Below are 20,539 nucleotides of genomic sequence, written 5' to 3'. Positions count from 1 at the left end.
CTTGATATATTTTTTATTAAGATTGAGTCTGACTGTCTAGTTGATTTTCTTAAAAGTATATTGGAGTTAGTCCATACAGATTGCTAAGCGAAATATTAGATGAGGTTGTTAGACCCCCGTTTTTTCAGAAATGTGACTTCATTTAGGTTTGAGTAACCATACCTAAACGTGTACACTTAGTTGATTCAACAATAGTTAACCAATCGTTAGCCATATGAGCACTTTCATATCAACCTTATTCATCTTCACCATAACTAGTTCAAATGACTCAAATGAACTAGTTAGAGAGTTGTTCAATTGCTTAGATCTCATAGAAGTATATAAGACACAATCGAAGAAAAATCGATTCTGATTCACTTGAATCGATTCATGAACATTATAGCCATGGTTTGCAAAGATTGCATTACTTATTATATAAATGTTTTAGTTTATGAACAAACCGATTTGAGAAAGTAACCTACCTAAGTATGCGAACGGGTACGCGTACTTAAGTAACCAGATTGAGTTTTTTTTTCACTTTCAAACTCCAGCAGAAATTTACGGACGTGAACTTTCCGCCAGTACGCGTACGAGTACGCATACTCCCCACTGCTTTCCAACAACCGCCAATACGCGCACGGGTGCGCATACTTTGGATTCCCGGTTTTGGACTTATACACAAATGTGAGAATACACTATGTTTATATCCAAAGATAGTTACATGTTCTAAACTATCATTTCAATCATTGAAACTTTCTTAGAGGATGTTATATAGTTGTTATTCACAAACTAATTTTCATTAAAGAGGTTTTCAAGTTATTGAAATAATCAACATGACTTTTGTCACGAGTAAAGATGAACTTGGCCAAATCGAAATCTTACCAACACATATTTCGAGAAATAGATAAGCGAGATAAACTCGGCTCGAAATAGAAAATGTGTATAATCGAAGTCTATATAGCTATACAATTTTTTTCTCAAAATGGGAAATAGAATAGATAGACCTTTGAGTGATATATAAGTTCAAGTCACCACATACCTTTTTGTTGATGAAGTTCTACAAGTTCCTTGAGTAGTTCTTCATCTTCATATGATGAACGCCATGGAGTCTAGAGCTCAACTATACTTACTATCCTAGTCCGAGACTTAGCTATAAGTAGACCAGAAATCAAGACTTATAATTTTGGAAACTAAACTTGACAAACAAGCTTGATATAGAAACGCTTACGAGTTCGACCGAGCAGTGCTCTAACAATCTCCCCCTTTGTCAATTTTAGTGACAAAACTTTTAGAGCATAGCTCGGTTGAACCCACCAAGCGTTGGTATGTCAAGTTTGGTTGTCAGATTTTAGTGAACGAAAACTCATTTAAAGAGTCGCTTAATTATATACTAGAGTCTACTTCGTATAGGTTAGCTTGAAAGTATTAGGATATGAGACATTACAAGTATTACATGAAGACTTGAAGAATGTGAAGAAGTACGAAGCTACAACGACGACATCATCCTTCTACTTGAGGTTAGTAATATTTGACTTAAACTGTTTCATTCCCTAACGTATCTTTCAAGTCGTGCATATTAAAAACATCACTGCGAAGCTATGAATGATTATACTCTAGTTAGACGTAGTATTAAAGAATACAATACGAAATATAACGCTTATCTTTTGAACTCCATATATAAGACATCGACATAATCATTTGAATGCTATTGTGATTATGTATGGGTATGAGGTGAAGATTTCATCCTAGGAAACAATGTTTTACATTCGTTTAAAGGAACTAAATTCATGAACTTGTTTTGTGAATCGAAAGGGAAATCGCTAGGCTTATTGGTATCGTTATTCATTGCATATATTTTGAACTACCAATATGTGTGATTAGTATAACCGCTCATGACTTGCTTATGTTCTTGGTAAAACTATTCACAAGGCCTGACTTTTGTATTGGTATGACTTTTATTAGTGAAACCGATCTTAAGTAATCACCTGAGAAGGTATGATCGATTAAGTGTTATTGGTATTACCAACTCTAGGCAAAGGGGAACAGGTCCTAGTAAGAGGTGGAACCGATCACAAGATTGGAATCGATCCTTGTATGAGGTGCAACAAGTTTCTAGTTATTGGGAACCGATCCTATGAACATATGCAACACGTTTTTAGAAATTGGGAACCGATCCTATGGACATGTGCAACAAATACAAGTTAGATACCATATATATGTGGGAACCGATCCTAGTACCTAGTCAACCGAATTTTGGAAAGATAGTGTAACTAATTCCAGTACCCACATGGAGGTAGAACCGAAACTTGTTTTCGTAGAACCGTGAAACCCATGTTTGGTGATTTGATAGGATAATCAATCACATAGTTCTTGGAAGTTAGACGAACCAATTCTATACTTGTTTGGAAGTGTGGCATATCAATTCCAAGATTGTAAGTATGAAAAAGGACTTACAAAGTAAATATGTCGACATACTTTGAACATGTGCAGTAACGCTTATCTTTTATTGTTCAAAGATATTCCTTAATAGCTAAAGGAGAATCCCGGATCGAAAATAAATTGAGAATCTTTCAATTAAGGTTTTTAATTTTATATTTGGAAAATAAAAATTAGTAATGTGCATTTACTAATTGAGATTTTCTTAGAGATTTCGGTCAATATTTGGACAAAGCATTTCCAGGAATTATGGAAACCGAATTTGGAATTTATTGCATATCTTGAGAATATTTTCGGTTTTGGGAATTCCTTGGTGTCCAAACTTCCTTGGTCTATAAATATCAAAGTTTGTATTTTGAGCAAACTAATCCTCAGAGCCAGCAAAACTACCTAGTTGTATTTTTACTGGTGGAGCCGCCTATTCAGAGAGGAAAGTAATCTAATTAGACGAAATCTCTTACGATAGCTCGGTTTAAAGACTTCTTTGGGATTGAGAAGCTCTATTAGTACCGTTGGTGGGAAACTAGATAATTGCGGTTTATATTTTGTTTTCGATTGATTTGATTGACTAATGGTTGTAGAACTTTGATTGCACCTAGTTTGTTTATGCTTGAGAATATTCTTTTCTGATATAAGATTCACTCAAACTAAATCGAAGTTTCGACGGGGATCTTCAGACTGGTTATAGATCTAAAGACGTCTTGTGACAATCCATTGTTAACAGACTCCAATCTGTGTGTGATTGATCACAAGAGATTCAAGTTGATTGTATGCAGGTTTTTATTGAAGATCTAAGAAGATTTCAAGACGAAGAAGATTTCTGATTTGGGTTCATAATCTTTGGTGTGCACAATACTTGTTTCGGTTAAAGAGGATCCAACTATAATCGGTTTATCCTTGTGATAGATTGGATTGATTAGTTGAGTAGATCGGCATCAATACAATTCTTTTTGATTAAAACTATTGATTGAAAAATCATGAAAATTTCTTTGGTAGTTGTTATTGGATAGATCTAAGGACCTGGCAAAGGAGTTTATTGGGATAAACGAAAGATCCTTTTGTCGAACTCATATCACTGATGAGTGCTAAAAAGTGCATATTTCTATATATTTTTCTTGGCATTTAACTCATCTTTTGTGCATTAATTCTATATTTTATCCCATATTCTGTATTTTCATTGTTTTCAAGAATAAATATTTTTCTTAATTAATTTTGCATTTTTAGGTACCAAATAAAGTCTGGATGGTTTGCGGAGCAGAAAAGTAGTGAAAAGCCGGAAGAAATTACGCAAGGAAGCCGCAAAGAATGGTGCACATAAGCCCAAAAGACTAGAAATGGGCTCAAGAAGGAAGAATTGCTCTTAAAGAAGATGTGGGATTGGCATACCCAAGGCCCAAAACCCTTACCCAAACCCATTTTCTATAACCAAAACCGCCTCCATTCTCAGCCGTCAGATTGGATCCAACTCATCATCCTACGGTCGCTCATTCATAGAGCATCAAAATCTGAAGTCTCTGCCAAACACCACAGCGCCTAAATTCCAAGCCTTCAGATTAGATTGTAGTTGAATCCAACGATCGCTTCTAGGCCTGTGCATCAAATCCCGATGATTCCGATCAACACTACAACACCTAACCTAATCTCGCACCGTAGACTTCGTTGTATTTTACATCCTACGGTCGATACAAGCTGCTTCTTCCTTATCCGTCCGATCCACCTACCATCTCCATATCCAGCGGCTTCAGATCGCGGTATACCCATCTTGATACACCCGCCTAACACACTAATACTCGAACCCTATACCCTAAACCAAACAGCACCTAATCTCTTCTCCATCGACTCCATCTTCTTCTCCCCCATTCCTCTGCAGAAACACCCATTCCACCACCATCACCTGCACCTGCTACTTCCATCATCCATCGCTCCTGTCACCACCATTTCTACCACCAACTCCACCATCTCCATCATTACCCGACACGACCCATACCCCTAATTCGAAGTGCTTTAACCTCTCTCACCAACTGACCTAGGTGAGGGTTGATAAAACACCTCAAATTAGGGAGCAATTGTAGCGATTGGGAGCAGGAGAAGAACCGAGAGAGGCAGAGAAGACATGGGGCGACGTCAATTCAAAGTTTTGGTGAGTAAATTTCGGAAATTGAAAACCCTAATTTCAATTCTAGGGTTTCGGAAAAATTGGGTATTTGGTGATATAAATAGGGGGTGATGTAGAGCAGAGAGAGGGAGTTCTTGGGCTAGCCAAGATTCCCCCAAATTTGGGTTAGTGTATGTTTAATTTTAATTTTCAATTTCAACTTCAAATTAATTTAAATCTTTAGGGTTATGTTTAATTTGTTCTCAATTCTGTTATTTTGTGCTGTTTAATTTTTGTTGTTATATTTCTGTTTAATATTTGCTGTTTTTATAATTCCATGACCTGTTTAATTTCTGAATACCATGTCCTGTTACTTGATGTTTAATGCTTACTGTTCCTATTCTTCTTATGTTTTGCTCACTGTAATTCCTGTTCTTGTTCTGTTTAAGTGTCCAGTTTAGTGTTCTGTTTAGGGTTCATGTTTAGGTTAATATTGTTCATTGTTCCTGTTTGTCCCCTGTTAATGATAATCCTGTTAGTGTTAATTCTTTTTAATGTTAATGTTAGTTTAAATGCTCAAATGTTAAGTTTGTTCATTGTGAAGTGATGGAATGTTAGGCTAGAAGCCTTGAAGCATTGGATTGATTGAGCAGTGGGGAGAAACTAGTGCTCACTAGTGACTGTGAGCAAACTGGTTCTCTTCCCACTCTAGTTGTATGCCTAGGCTCTCTTGTTTTGTCAACTGTTAGCTTCCCAAATGTTAGGATTAGTCTACTGTTGTGTGTCAATGCTAGGTTAGAGCCTTAGAGCATTGAGTTGATTGAGCAGTGGGGAGAAACTAGTGCTCACTAGTGACTGTGAGCAAGCTGGTTCTCTTCCCACTCTAGATGAATGCCTAAAGCCATTGCCTTGGCTTTGCTTTTTTTTTTTTTCCTTTTTTTTACTTCACTGCCTTCTTCACACCCCTGCCCTTGGCTTAGGCCTTGGTTCCATTGTTCTTGTTTAGTTTCATTCCACTGTCACTTTTCCTCATTCCTTCACTGCCACTGTTTTACTTTCACTTGTCCTTCATTTTGTTTGCTATTTTCTCCTGCTACTTCAACTTCTCTTGCTGCTGCTGCTTTCCTTCCTCTTGCTACTGCTGCTGCTGCTCTGCAACCCTGCTACTGCTGCTGCTGCAACTGAGCTTGGCTCACATCACAAGCCCAGCTCATCATTAGGTTACCAAGCCCAGTTCTCAGTCATTACAAAGGCCCAGGTCACTTTTAAAGTAAAAGCCTGATTCAATCAAAGCCTGAACTCAATTAAAGGCCCAGCCACAATTTAGGTTAAGGCTCAAAGCCCAGTTCAGTCTTGGAGTAATCTAGAAGCCCAATTCAGTCAACTGTGGGCTTAATCCAAAAGCCTAAACTCAAAAGCCCAAGACCAAATCAATTGAGTCCATTCCATTGCACTTCAAAGGTCAAGCCTAGTGCACTTCAAGACCAACTGAGCCCAAGCTCAGTTCACTTCATTATCAAACAAGCCTATAATCCAAAGGTACCCTAAGCCCAAAACCCAAAAGGCTTCATAGTTAACCAACAACAAATTAGAGCCCAAAATAGCTAGAGAACTCCAAACACACCCAGTCTCTGTGGATCGACCCGTACTTGCACGAGCTACAACCGACGACCGTGCACTTGCGGTATTACTGTAGGCCCGTTTCATTTCGCTTCAATTTTATACGCATCTCCGGGCCCACCAATCACTTGGTTGAAAAGAGTTGTTACCGAACAGATTTGTTGTTCCTTTACTGTTTGGAATATGTTAGACCATAGCTCGGTTGAACCCACCAAGCGTTGGTATGTCAAGTTTGGTTGTCATATTTTAGTGAATCAAAACTCATTTTAGAGTCGGTTGATTATGTACTAGAGTCAACTTCGTATAGGTTAGCTTGAAAGTATTAGGATATGAGAAATTACAAGTATTGTGAAGACTTGAAGAAGTGAATAAGTAAGAAGCTACAACTACAACATCATCCTTTCACTTGAGGTTAGTGATATTTGACTTGAACTGTTTCATTCTCTAACGTATCTTTGAAGTCGTTCATAATGAAAACAAAACTGCGAAGCATGAACACTCTAGATAGACATAGTATTAAGGAATACAATACGAGGTTTATTAGTTAACCATTAAACTTTGTAGATAAGACATCGACATAATCGTTTAAATTCTATTGTGATTATGCATGTGTATGAGGTGAGGATTTCATCTTAGGAAACAATGTTTTACATATGTTTTAAGGAAGTAAATTCATGAACTTGCTTTGTGAATCGAAAAGGAAATCGCCAGGCGTTATTGGTATTGTCACTCATTGCATATCTTGTGAACAACCAATATGTGTGATTAGTATAACCGCTCATGACTTGTTTGTGTTCTTGGTAAAACTATTCACAAATGCCTGACTTTTGTATTGGTATGAATTTTAATAGTGAAACCAATCTTAAGTAATCACCTGAGATGGTATGATCGAGTTTGTGATTTTGTGTAAGACCGAATCTAGGTAAAGGGGAACCGATCCTAGTAAGAGGTGCAACACATCACAAAGGGGAATCGATCCTTGTATGAGGTGCAGCATGTTTTAGCAGAAAGGGGAACCGATCCTATGGACATGTGCAACACGTTTTTAGGAAAATGATAACCGATCCTATGGAAATGTGCAACACATTCAAGTTAGATACCATATATATGTAAGGAACCGATCCTAGTACCTAGTCAACCAAATTTTGGAAAGCTAGTGTGACTATGCACAATACTTACATGAAGGTAGAACCGAAACTTGTTTTGGTAGAACCGTTAAACCCATGATTGGTGATTAAGTGTTCTTGATAAATCACATAGTTCTTGGAAGTCATATGAACCAATTCTAAACTTGTTTGGAAGTGTGGCAAATTGGTTTCAAGATTGTAAGTATGAAAGAGGACTTACAGAGTAGGGATGTCGACATACTTTGAACATGTTCAGTAACGCTTATCTTTGATTGTTCAAAGTTATTCCTTAATAGTTAAAGGAAGAAAATCCCAGGATAGAAACATAAATAAGTTAAGAATCTTTTATTTAAGGTTTTTAATTTTATTTTAGGAAAAATAAGAACTAGTAATTTGCAGTTACTAGTTGAAGATTTTCCAAAGAGATTTTTGGTCATTATTTTGGACAAAGCATTTCTAGGAATTATGGAAACCGAATTTGGAATATATTGCATATCTTGAGAATATTTTCGGTTTTGGAAGTTCCTTGGTGTCCAAACTTCCTTATCTATAAATACTTGAAGTTTGCATTTCTAGCAAACTAAATCTTCGTGACAGCAAACTTCCTCGGTTGTGTTGTTACTGGAGCTGCCTATTCGGAGAGGAGAGTAACCTAATTAGGCGAAATCTCTTACGAGCGCTCAGTTTAAAGTCTTCTTTGAGATTGAGAAGCTCTATTAGTACCGTTGGTGGGAAACTAGATAATTCGGGTTTATCTTGTGTTTTCGATTGATTTGATTGACTGACGGTGGTTGAACTTTGATTGCACCTAGTTTGTTTATGCTTGAGAATCTTCTCTTCTGATATAAGATTCACTCAAACTAGATCGAAGTTTCGACAGGGATCTTTAGACTGTTTGTAGATCTAAAGACGTCTTGTGATAATCCATTGTTATCAGACTCCGTTCTATGCGTGATTGATCACAAGAGATTCAAGTTGTTGTGTGCAGGAGTTTATTGAAGATCTAAGAAGATTTGAAGACAAAGAAGATATTGAAGATTTCTGATTTTGGGTTCATAATCTTTGGTGTGCACAATACTTGTTTCGGTGTAAGAGGATCCAACTATAATTGGTTTATCCTTGTGGTAGATTAGATTGATTAGTTGTGTAGATCGGCATCAGTACAATTCTTGGTGATTAAAAGTATTGATTGAAAAATCTTCACAATTACTTCGGTAGTTGAACATAAGATAGATCTAAGAACCTGACGAAGGAGTTTATTGAGATAAACAGAAGAGCCTTTGTCGAACTCACATCACTTGGTTGAAAAGAGTTTCTACCAAACAGATTTTTTGTTCCTTTACTGTATTGGACTACGAACCAAAGGAATTGTTCCAAGTATGTGACTTATTATAAGTTGGAGGCTTGGGAATACAGACGGAACTAGATGAACTATAGGTTTATTTGCTTGGTCTCAACTATACGAAGTTGGTTTAAATTTTGTATAGCGGCTTAATCCTGAGAGTATTCAATTCTGGACAAGGTCCCGGGGTTTTTCTTTATTTGCTATTTCCTCGTTAATAAAAGCTTGCTGTGTCATTTACTTTTATTTTCCGCAATTATAATTGTTGTTATTACAATTTAAAGTAAATTACACAAACATTAATTCCTTTTTACTTGATAGTAATCCTATTGTGTTTGGTTAAGCCCGAACCTCTTATCAAGTAAACATACTTTGTTGTTGTATTGTATCGATCTCGTATCCATAGACGATCACACGAAGTGTGAACCGATTAGTTGTATTGTATCGACTCGGTCCATAGACAATCACTTTCGGAGAAAGGACTTATAGGTAGGAAAAGTTTTATCTTGAGGTATATTTGGGTACTGAACAGGAGAGGGTACCCAAATATACCACAAGCTATGGTTTAACACAATAATTTCCATGTACACCAACAAGGAGTCACAAAGGAAGTAACTAGTACCTTACTAGTTTTCTCGGCAGTCCGAAGCCAACAACATACATGAAACAAGACCGAGCTTCTTTTACCGCGGATTTCTTTACAACTTGTTCGAAAGGAAACCAAAGGTCCAAAGTAATATGATATCCAACTGATACAAGACAATAGCCCAGGCGACATGGCCAAACAACGCCAAATCTATGTACTTTTGTATACATCATTGGATATACATACAGTTGTATACTCTAAGAGGTGCAGTTCAAAGAACGCCTCATTCCGCATCAGCTAAAGCTTTGCTGTTAGGGGAACATAACATACTCATTTTTGTAGCCAGAGCTTAGTACCGCTGGCTGTGGTTACAATCTCCTTGGAGCAAAATCAGCATCAACACTTCATCGGGCCTTTGATCCGACATCGCCTTAGTCTAAAACTCTAAATGACTACAGCGAGAGAAATTTGTTTAGATGACTAGTCACCACCAAAGAGATTTTTCTACGACTACTTGTTGTTGAAGAGGGTAAACTGAATGAATACTTTCTGCTGAAGGGATTAGTCTAAACGACTAATTTCTACCATTAGGAGCCAAGATTTTCCATCCAAGCGTATAAAGTTAACCACAGAATAAAAAGGAGGAGCAACCACTTATTTTACTTACGAAAAAAAAAAGATTCCGTCAAGAAGTTAGTGAAGCTGGAGTGAAAGAAAAATATGTCAAGCTAGAACGAAATAGAGAGCTTAAGATGCAGCGTAAGGAGCGAAAGCAAAAAATTTCCAATAAAGAAGTTGCGAAAGAAAAACTTTTCTTAAAGGAGTTGGAGCAGAAGGAAAAATGTGCCAGCAAGAGCTGATAGCGCACTTGTAGACTAAAGAGGTTTGTACATTCATTATTCGCATACATAACAGCTTCCATACATCAAATGCTAGGACGACAAAATAATAAAGAAGACCTGAGGTATACATTGACAGAAGATTTGCATAAAGGATGTTGTGGAAATCATTTCGGAGGCAAAAGATTGGAGCATAGACCTCTATCTCAAGGATACTTCTTTTCGTACACACAACAAGATGCAAAAGAATATGCAAAACATAAAAATAAAAAAATGCATGGGTTGAAAGACCAGCAAGCGAGTTACCTCCCGTTATGGATATTTTAGGTCCACCTAGGGGGCGTCTTTGGCAAGAAGGGGTTGGATATTATAGGTCCATTCCCCGCCTCACCTGGGGCGTCTTTGCAATTTGGGAATATCTCTACAGATATTGGGGGAGGTTAAAGTGACGCCTAACACGCAATCAAAACCAATATGGCTAAGGAAATCGAACAATATGGCACATCCTTTCCAATATCGTTGCAAGTAATGGCGGCATCTAGGATGGAAGGAACGAATGCCTGGGGAGGTAAGTCCTCGCAAATTACATTATAAATCGAGTTTATAGTCACAATTAAGAACACTTTTTGCATGTATTTATTAAAGAAATACATGCAATGTTTTTCTAATAAAGAGAAAGACAAAAATGAAGTATTTTTTGTAGTGGATTATAGAGAAGAAGATAAAGAGACAGAGAAGGAGAACGATTTCTTATCGATATCAGTTACCCCTATTACATAGCTATAGTATCCTTTATATACATCCTCAGGGAAACCCTATATATCAACATGGGACGCACATCTATAGGCCGTAGGCCTATAATACTCCCCATTGTGCGGTCCAATAGAACTTCCTATGCAGTGCTTTGAATGTAGTTCTTTAAATGTCGTTCTCCCCTTGATGACTTGTGCCGAAATCAATCGCCATACTAAAAATTTGACAAGGAAAAAACCAGTGGGATAAAACCTTGGTACAAATCTTCACATGTAGTACTTCATATGTTTTCTCGTACTTTACATTGAGTTCATCACATGCAATACGATCTTCAAAGATCAACGAGTCTAATTTAATTACCTCGTTAAAACTTCATCAGGAAAACCCAGGGGGACCAAACCTGAACTAAAAAAAAGAGTACAAATATTAAGCAAACTTAGAACATGGTTGGATGCATATATGTTGCCTCATTAAAATTTTGAAAAGGAAAACACAGTGGGAAAAAACCTTGACGAAGGGAAAAGAGTACAACGTGACAGATGCAAGTAAAGGTGATCCGTTGCCTATGATCACTTTTCTCCACTTAAGTTGACTAGTTGCTTCACAACTCTTAAGGCAGAAAATGCTCGTGGGAAAGACAATAGGCTTAGCTAGGAATTTATATTCTCGGTGTTTGTTTTTGTCTCATTAAAAACCTTGCCAAGTAACAAAACCCTGTAGGAAAAAGCAACCTCGGTGAAGGAAAATAGTTCAACACACCATTAGATGCTCCTCCTGATGTTAGGCAATTTTCATTAGTCTAATGCAGTTAAAAGGAGTTTATCACACTTCACTTTGGTGACTAGAATGTTTATAAGACCATGTTGTTGATTCTGGAAGTTAAGTTGTTTAACAGACTATCGCGTTTCATTTCTTCAATTCAGATATTTTCAATAGCATCAACGGGAACTTTATGTCTTCAACGTTCAACATACTTGATGTTGTCTCGCTAAAAACCTTGTCGAGTAACAAAACCCTTTTGGAAAAACTATTCTCGATCGATGGGAAAAAGAGTACAACACAGCTTCAATTTCGAAGTAAAATATGTCGACATCATATCCTTGGATCCTCCCCCTGATATCGGCATCTCCCCCTGATTACTTTCATATTTATTCCAGACAGTTCCTTTAATCGTGTACTTTTCGAAACTGAATATCAGTAATGACCTAGAAAATAGTCTACCATATCTCCCCCTGATTACTTTCGTTGGAGAAGAGATTGTTGTTCCTTCATAATCAACAACTTTTGGATTGCACTTTCATTAACATTCCTTTTAATGTATTTGCAGGGAGAAAATAAATTTATGTCAATGGTTACTTTTAAGTACATGATTACATTCACTATACCATTCCAATGACGTTGTGTTGGCGCTGAGCTATATCTAGCTAAAAAGTTCCATGAGAATGTAAAATTTAATCGATCACATTATTATACTAAGTACAACAATGCGTCTATTGTACTTATATAGGGGAATTTCATCTCCCAACACATTTTCTTCATCTTCCTTTAGAAGAAATGGTCACGTACTTACATCTGAACCTCGATTAATCATTGGAGTGCTATCAGGATGCATGTCTTTGTTAAATTTCCTAAAAACTTTAGACATATGCAAACTGGTGGAATAATATACCACAAGCTCAGTATTAGGTCGAGCTTTTCCCAGATTTTTCATCTCAAATTCGGATTTCAAATAGCTTTTAAGGTATCTTATTACATCAAGAGTGCCCATCATGTCGGTACCATCGACATATATAACTACAAATCCAAATCAGGAACTTTCTTGTGAATATGCAAGAAAAATACCTTACTTGTCTATCCCCTCCAAATCAAATAGTCACTTAGACGGGTATACCATATCCACCTGATTGCTTCAATCTATAAGTGAGCGTTATATCTATCTGTAAACACACTCTATGGTTTAGAGTCACTTGATTTGGGAAACAAAAGTCTATCAAATACTTTTGTAAAAATCTGATATCTCTTGATTCTTTCAGAGATACGTAACAACCACATACATATATTGCATTTCAAGTCTTTTTGAAATTACCAAGCTAACTAAGTAGCAGAACGCTATAACATTCATTACAAGATAACAATTACAGGGCTTTTTGATAAACCTCGCACCACAAGGCGAGTATTTATACTTTAAGTATGCTTTCTTCTCATTATGCTTTGTGAAAAATTAATCATGTATGTCCAAAAGGATTTACACTTGGTTGGTTAGCACTACCACACCAAATACTTGTATATTTGTCAAATAACCAAGTTCTACCTAGATTGTATAGGCCAAATATGCTATTCATTGACATTAAGAAACAAGGAGCTTGGTTCGATCTCATTTTGCTCTATTTCCTTAAGAAAGTGTATATGAAATTAATCATCAATATGCTCGCATGATCTTTCCATTGACTCATGCCCATTCTTATAATCCACTTGGGATGTCATTGTTCTCTGGAATCATTAAACTTCGGAGCGTCCTCCAGTATTGATTCATGAACATAGTCAGAGACAATAAAATGAGATTATTTTCAGATGATATAAATAAGTTGTGCCTTCCTCACCTACTTCCTTTTTAGGTGAGGATTGATCGAACCAAGTGGTCTCTCCAACTTACTTTATGGAGCCACGGCCTCAACCAAACTTCCACTAAGTGTAGTTGCAACACCTTAGTCTATGGTGTATATCCCTTATTGAGGATTTGTAACCTTGCAGGTAGATTTGCAGCTGGTATGTGTGATCTCATCACTTTAGCGACATCAATGTACATTCTGAAAATCGATTATTTTTTCACTTCACATTTACATTTGTGGAGTACAAGAATAAATATGAGACACAGTGAAAACACACCACGACAATTCCTGTCGTTCCCTTAGAAAATACTTTTTCTTATCTCCCCCTAACGACGGAAGACTGTCTCATTAAAGTGATAACCCGCAAATCTAGCGGTAAGAGATCTCCTGCCAAAGGTTTTCAAATGCGGATAATTGTTGAGAGTAAATATCCAACAGAATTACATAATCATTTTTGTGACCATCATAGTACAATATGGACTCGTAATGGCACACATATAGTGCAACCATTAATGCGTAAGAACACAAATGTCAGGCTTAAATTCAGTTACCAACTGGTACTCAGAAAAGGTTGACTAATATTGGGTTATAAAATGAATTAAGTAAAGATGCGTGTAATATTGGATATCCCCAAAGCAATAAAAGGTAGGTTGGTACGCATAGCCTCTTCCTTAGACACCATCTGTAAACTTTGATGGTAGCCCCTGCGAGACCATTGGGTATATGTGTAATGATCTACACTACAAATTATCTCAGAAGCAACTCAAATCTCTAAGGATAGAGATTTATAATGGGTAGAAAATAAGTTTGAGGGAGAAAAGAAATTTATGATAATTGATTCTTCATAGTTCGAGATAAGACCAATCTACAAGACTTATACCCACTCATTCACAAGGACAGAACGTGTGAGCAGCACGAGAGGTAATTATCTAAAACATAAATACAAAACATAATTAAATAACAATTAACTGCTAAACTGGGTGCCCTTAACAAATGGGCGCTCCTTAACTAAGCTAGCCTATATCCTTCCCTTCCAGGATTGTCATTTTATGACAATATGATGCTCTATATTGATCTTATTAAACATGCCATATTCATCAAGTCCTTTTGATGTAAATTCTCCTTCATTAACAAGGGTGGTGAGCCTTTGCACTTTGCATTGTGTAATATGTGCTAGGAATTCTACAAAAATTAAACGCATCGTTTGTTGTGAGCAATAACTGATTCAATGCGTCGAATCATCCACCAGAGCCATAAATCACTTGAAGGTCCGCATTCTGCATGGATAATGTTCACTAAACACACTTTATTTCTTTGAAGAATGAGTTATTCACCATTTACATCTAAGTAAAACGTGATGGTCTCAATCATGTTTTACTGAAGAAAGTCTTTGTAAGATGAGTGACATGCTTCGTTACTCTAAAGAATATATAAATGGGAGAGGCAGTGCAAATCTAGTAACTTTAGAAATCACTCATTATGATAGATGCCGGAACTTCGCATTCTATTAGTTCATTGTCTTTTACATTCAAATAAAGTGATGCCCATGTTAGTACTTTCAAAACGAAACATCTTCTTACAACCAATGTGCCTTATGGTTATGTCAAAGTTTTTATGAATCAATCCCAATCAGTTCATTGTTAGGGTTAATATGGTTTCAATTATTCAAGTTCCGGTGATTTACAATTCACTAGATTGACACATTAAATTTTCTAAGAATATGCTTCCTTCCACATTCATTAGAAATAATTTATATATGCAATCAACTCCATTCTCACTGTAAGTTTCCGAAAAGGTAGGTCATAGTTCACGCGTGAACACCCTTTGCACTTAATAAGGTGCGATTATCCATTAGCACATACATAGCTTATGCGACTTTTGGTCTTTATTCCATCTTGGCAAAAAAAAAATGAGCAGCGCTTCGCTCGATGATCCAATCATCATGGTTACATTATAAGGAGTTAGTTCAACAACTAGTGTATATTCCTTATCAGTTGGACATTTGGGTCTTGAGAGTTTTAATAAGTGGTGTGGCCTTATTACGTAACAAAAGTGGGGTTCAACTCAAGTACAATAGAGTGGATATGTATTACATTTCACCCAATATATCTCAAGTGCTTTAGAGAATTTATGTCTCGTGTTTTCATTCCATAAATACAGGCATTGGATCTAGTTCAACTGAATTAAATAGTCAATTGACCAGGCAAAATTCTTGTTGCCATTAAAGTTGATGTGAAAATTGGCTGCTATTATGATAGACACATTACATTGTATATACCAACATCTATGACCAGGTGCATTTCCAACTCATTCATTTATGATGAGAGATAGAGTTACTTTTTAGCTTCATCCAATATTCAGTTGATACTTGTACTTTGGTGTCATTACTACTGGGGAAAAAAATACATCTTTGTCTCATGATATATATGTCCCTTTTCACATGCTTATAAAGTCTGTACGCCTAACCCTCATTACTTCGGGGTTCTTTCCATTTTCAATTTTGCTACATTTAGCTTAATTTGAGAATATTCATTATCTCAACAGGCCAAGAGAATCTCACTACACATGTCGACCACGTACTTTAGGTTGAATATATTACTTAAAGATAGTTTTCTTGTTGTTATACTTCAACATATACTGGTTCGTTAGTATCATGAATGAAGTAGAGAAATGGAAATTTTCTGATTCATATCACATTTTGTGAGTTCTTCCACAAAAATTGGAATACATGTGATTTTATTTCCAACGTATTTTTCGAAAATACCGACTCTTTAATAATTGAGCAAATGAATTACATTCCAAGGAACATTCAAATTTGGGGAGACAATATCAAGTACCCAATAATGGTCCAAGTACTTCTAAACCACAAAAAAAAAAAAATGTGTTGGTACAACCAATTGAATAAAAGAAAACACCATTCAACTATAGCCAACATCATATTCAAGAGAACAAAATAGCATTAAGACCAAAATTCTTAATAACCGAGATCATCAATCATAATTAAACTGATCGTTTATATGATGTGGAATTATCTTTAAAAAAATAAATAAACAAAACTAGGCATGTTCTAAAAAAAAATAGGCCTAGCAAGTACTCAATGTAAAAACCCACATTATAGTTGCATACTTCAAACTTTGATTCCTGTTATATATAAATAGAACCAGAATAGCATTGGTCGCGCATATCCATCCCGAGAGAACATGAACACAGCTGAAACGGATCGGAATAGGATATGACTGGATTGGGTTGGTCCGGAACAGGAGAAGAAGACCGGTTTGGGTCGGGCCGGAACAAGACATGTCGAGTTGGATCGGACCGGTATGGATCGGGCCGGAACAGGTTGGACTGAGTAGACCGGACCGGTGAATAAGAAAGGTAAAAATGTAGAGAAAAAAAGAAATTACAAATAAAATAAAATATTTAGATAACGTATAAAGGTACAAAGCAAAGTCGCTCATGATCAGTATTCGTATTGGTTTAAGAACGAATGAACTTTTGACAAATACAAAAGTTAAGCCTATATTGTCAATTCTTTGATGGAAGATAGGTTAAAATCTTTTGTTTTTCAAGGATTATGTCTATTATTGTCGTTATACAAATAGTGATTGAAGATAGAATGAATCCTTGTGTATTCCGCAGTATTGATCATCTCTGATCCACATTTTATGTATTACTGTGAGGCTCCGTAATGTGTCTTATGTTGAGCACGATACAACTAATTTGATTAATTGATTAGCTTGGTTGGTTGTTCCGTAAGGCATTTTATGTTGAGCATTTGTGAACTAAATTAATCATCTTGTTTGGTTATTTAGTTATTTCTCCGTAAGTTCTCTTATGTCAAGCAAAACATTTGACAATTAAATCGATTACTTTTGTGATTAGTTTAATTGTGTATTCCAATTAGATTAATTATGGGTTCTCTTGTAATTAGTCTAGTTTAGTTTTCATATATTCCATAAGTTTCCTTGTGTTGAGTATATGAGCGGCTATCCTAATCATTTTCTAATAGTTATGATAGTCATATGTTCCGTAAGTTTACTTATGTTGAGCATAATCAATTAAGTTGATCACCTTGTGTGATCAAATTAATCATGGGTTTACTTGTGATTAATTTTATTGAGTTTTTGGATATAGAAAATCATTTATCATGGTTTTTGGTGTCCAATAAAAATCCTTTGTTTCTTTCGAAATTAAGGTCGCTCTTGTTGTTCCCTTGGGAATGACATCTAATGGGGGAGAGTTCTTTTGAACTTTTGCTCAATGGTCATATCTTGAGGGGTGTGCGGCTGTGAAATTTTAGAGGGGTTATCTTTTATCTTTAAACTCCTTGATGAATGCTATTAGCTTCGGCTAAATGATTGCATCTAAATAAGATGATGTGTATTGTTTTCTTTTAGTCATGAAATGTCTCTTATGGAAATTTCATTATGATCCCGTTCTTGTACCTTTACCAATTTTATTGACAAAAAGGGGGAGAATTAATATGTAGTTCACACTAAATACATATGGTTTTCGGATCATTATGTAAGGGGGAGTGGTTTCCATGTGATATGGAGTATTGACTAAGAGGGAATGATACATATCACCATAGTATTATTGTTAAAGTTGTGATACAATTGGACTTTGACATTGTGTAATAATACTATGACACTGTATAACAATGATCGAGACCAATGCTTTCTCATTGTTATTGCTAAGGATCTTCAACAACGGTGATGCTAAACTTACAACCTTTGGGATCATTGGATTACTTGGAAGGACGAAGATTTCAAGGAATGTTGAAGATTATACATGTGGAATAGGAGCTACTAAAGGTTCATTATCTTTTTTGTATTTCATATGTATTGATAGTTTTGTTACTAAAATTGACAAAGGGGGAGATTGTTAGAGCACTGCTCGGTCGAACTCGCATGCGTTGCTATATCAAGCATGTTTGTCAATGTTAGTGATCAAAACTATAAGTCTTGATTTCTAGTCTATTATAGCTAAGTCCCGGACTAGGATAGTAAGTGTGGTTGAGCTCAAGGACTTCATGGCGATTCATCATACAAGTGGAAGAACTACTCAACGAACCGGTGGAACTTCTCAACAAAAAGGTATGTGAAGACTTGAACTTATCTATCACTCAAAAGTCTATCTATTCTATCTCCTACTTCTTGAGACAAAAGTCGTATGTTATATATATATAGACTTAGATTATACACATTTGGTATTTCGAGCCGAGTATACCTCGCCTATCTATATATCGAAATATGTGTTGATAAGCGTTTCACTTTGACCATGTTTTTCTTTACCTAGTGACGCAAGTCATGATATATTTCAGTCATCTTGAAAATTGCTTTGACGAGAAATAGTGTAACATCTATATAACGTTATCTAAGAATGTTTCAATGATTGGAATGAGAGTTTAGATTACATAACCAATGATGGGCATAAGTATGTTGTGGAAACACATATGTGCGTAAGTCCTATACTGGAAGAATGGCTAGTAGCCAAGTCCGCGAACTGCCGAAGTTCTCAAACCCGAGAATTTCTGCTGGAATTAACAAACTGCTTGCGTGAGCCAAGTCCACGAACCCAGTCCGCGAACCGGCGAAGTTCTCAAACCCGAGAATTTCTGATGGAGTTTGTAAACTCTATCCAGTACCTTATGTCCGCGAACCTAGTCTGCGAACTTGAGAAAGGTTATATATCTGAAGATGATTTCTGAACTTAAACTTATAAAGACTAAGGAATGCTTTTGCAAACCGTGGCTATAAATTTCATGAACCGATTCATGTGAATCAAATCATCTTTGCTTCAATTGTGTCTTGTGTAGTGCATGAGATTTCCTTGCAATTGAACAACTCTCTAACTAGTTCATATGAGTCATTTGAACTAGTTATGGTGAAGAAGAAAATGGTTGGTATGAAATGCTCAAATGGCTAACCTTTTGGGTTGACTATTGTTGAACCAACAATGCACACGTTTGGGTACGATTAACAAACCTAGAAGCGTGCACTTCATTTTTGTATAACAAGCTAAGATTTCGATCTAACGGTTGCGATATATTAGCTAGAATCTAAATCAGGTTTTCATCTAACGGTGGATAGTGTTTGCTTTGTGAGCAAGGAGAAACCCTGATTTGAAAGACTATATAAAGGAGACATCTAGCCTTGTGCAAAACTAATCCCCACACCTTACTGTGATACTAGTTTGCGTGCTAGAGTCGATTCTCCTTTAACCTTTGGTTTTCTTCTTCTAAAACCAGGTTAACGACTTAAAAACTTCATTGGGATTATGAAGCCAGACCGATACTACTTTTATCGTAGTTGTGTGATCTGATCTTGCATCTTCTATCGTACGAGTACAATCAGATTGATTGGCTTGAGATTAATATCTCCGATAGGCAAGATATAAAAAGTAATCACAAACATCTTCGTCTCATTGTTTGTGATTCCACGACATCTTGTTTCGCTACCATACGATTAAGATTGTTGTGAGATGATTGATTAATCTAGGTTGTTCTTAGGGAATATAAGATCGGATTATCAATTGGTTTCTGTTCACCTTGATTTTATATCAAAAGACGAAACAAAAAGTTTAGGGTTTTTCTGTGGGAGACAGATTGATCCTTTGATAGACTTGTCTGTGTGAGACAGGTTTGTTTATTGTCAAAGCCTGTGATTTTGGGTCGTAGAAACTCTTAGTTGTGGGTGAGTTCAACTAAGGGAATCAAGTGCGTAGTATCCTGCTGGGATCAGTAGGATACTGATTGGGGTTCAACTACAGTCCAATCCGAAGTTAGATTGGAGTAGGCTAGTGTCCATAGCGGCTTAATACAGTGTGTATTCAATCTGGACTACGTCCCGGGGTTTTTCTGCATTTTCGGTTTCCTCGTTAACAAAACTTCTGGTGTCTGTGTTATTTCTTTTTCGTATTATATTTGTTATATAATTGAAATAATACAGATTGTGCGTTTAGATCAATCAATTGGATAGTCCGACCTAACGGTTCTTGATTGATATTGATTGATCCTTGGATATATGTCTTTGGTACAATCCAAGTTTATCTCTCTTTAATCGAGACTCGCAGTTTTCTTGAGTAAGATTAAATCGAGAGATTGAGATATAAACTCTTTGATATATCTTTTTATTGGCTGAGTCTAACTGTC

This window comes from Papaver somniferum, chromosome 2, assembly GCF_003573695.1.
Source record: "Papaver somniferum cultivar HN1 chromosome 2, ASM357369v1, whole genome shotgun sequence".
Classification (NCBI taxonomy): Eukaryota; Viridiplantae; Streptophyta; class Magnoliopsida; order Ranunculales; family Papaveraceae; genus Papaver; species Papaver somniferum.
This window is presented reverse-complemented; position numbering follows the sequence as displayed.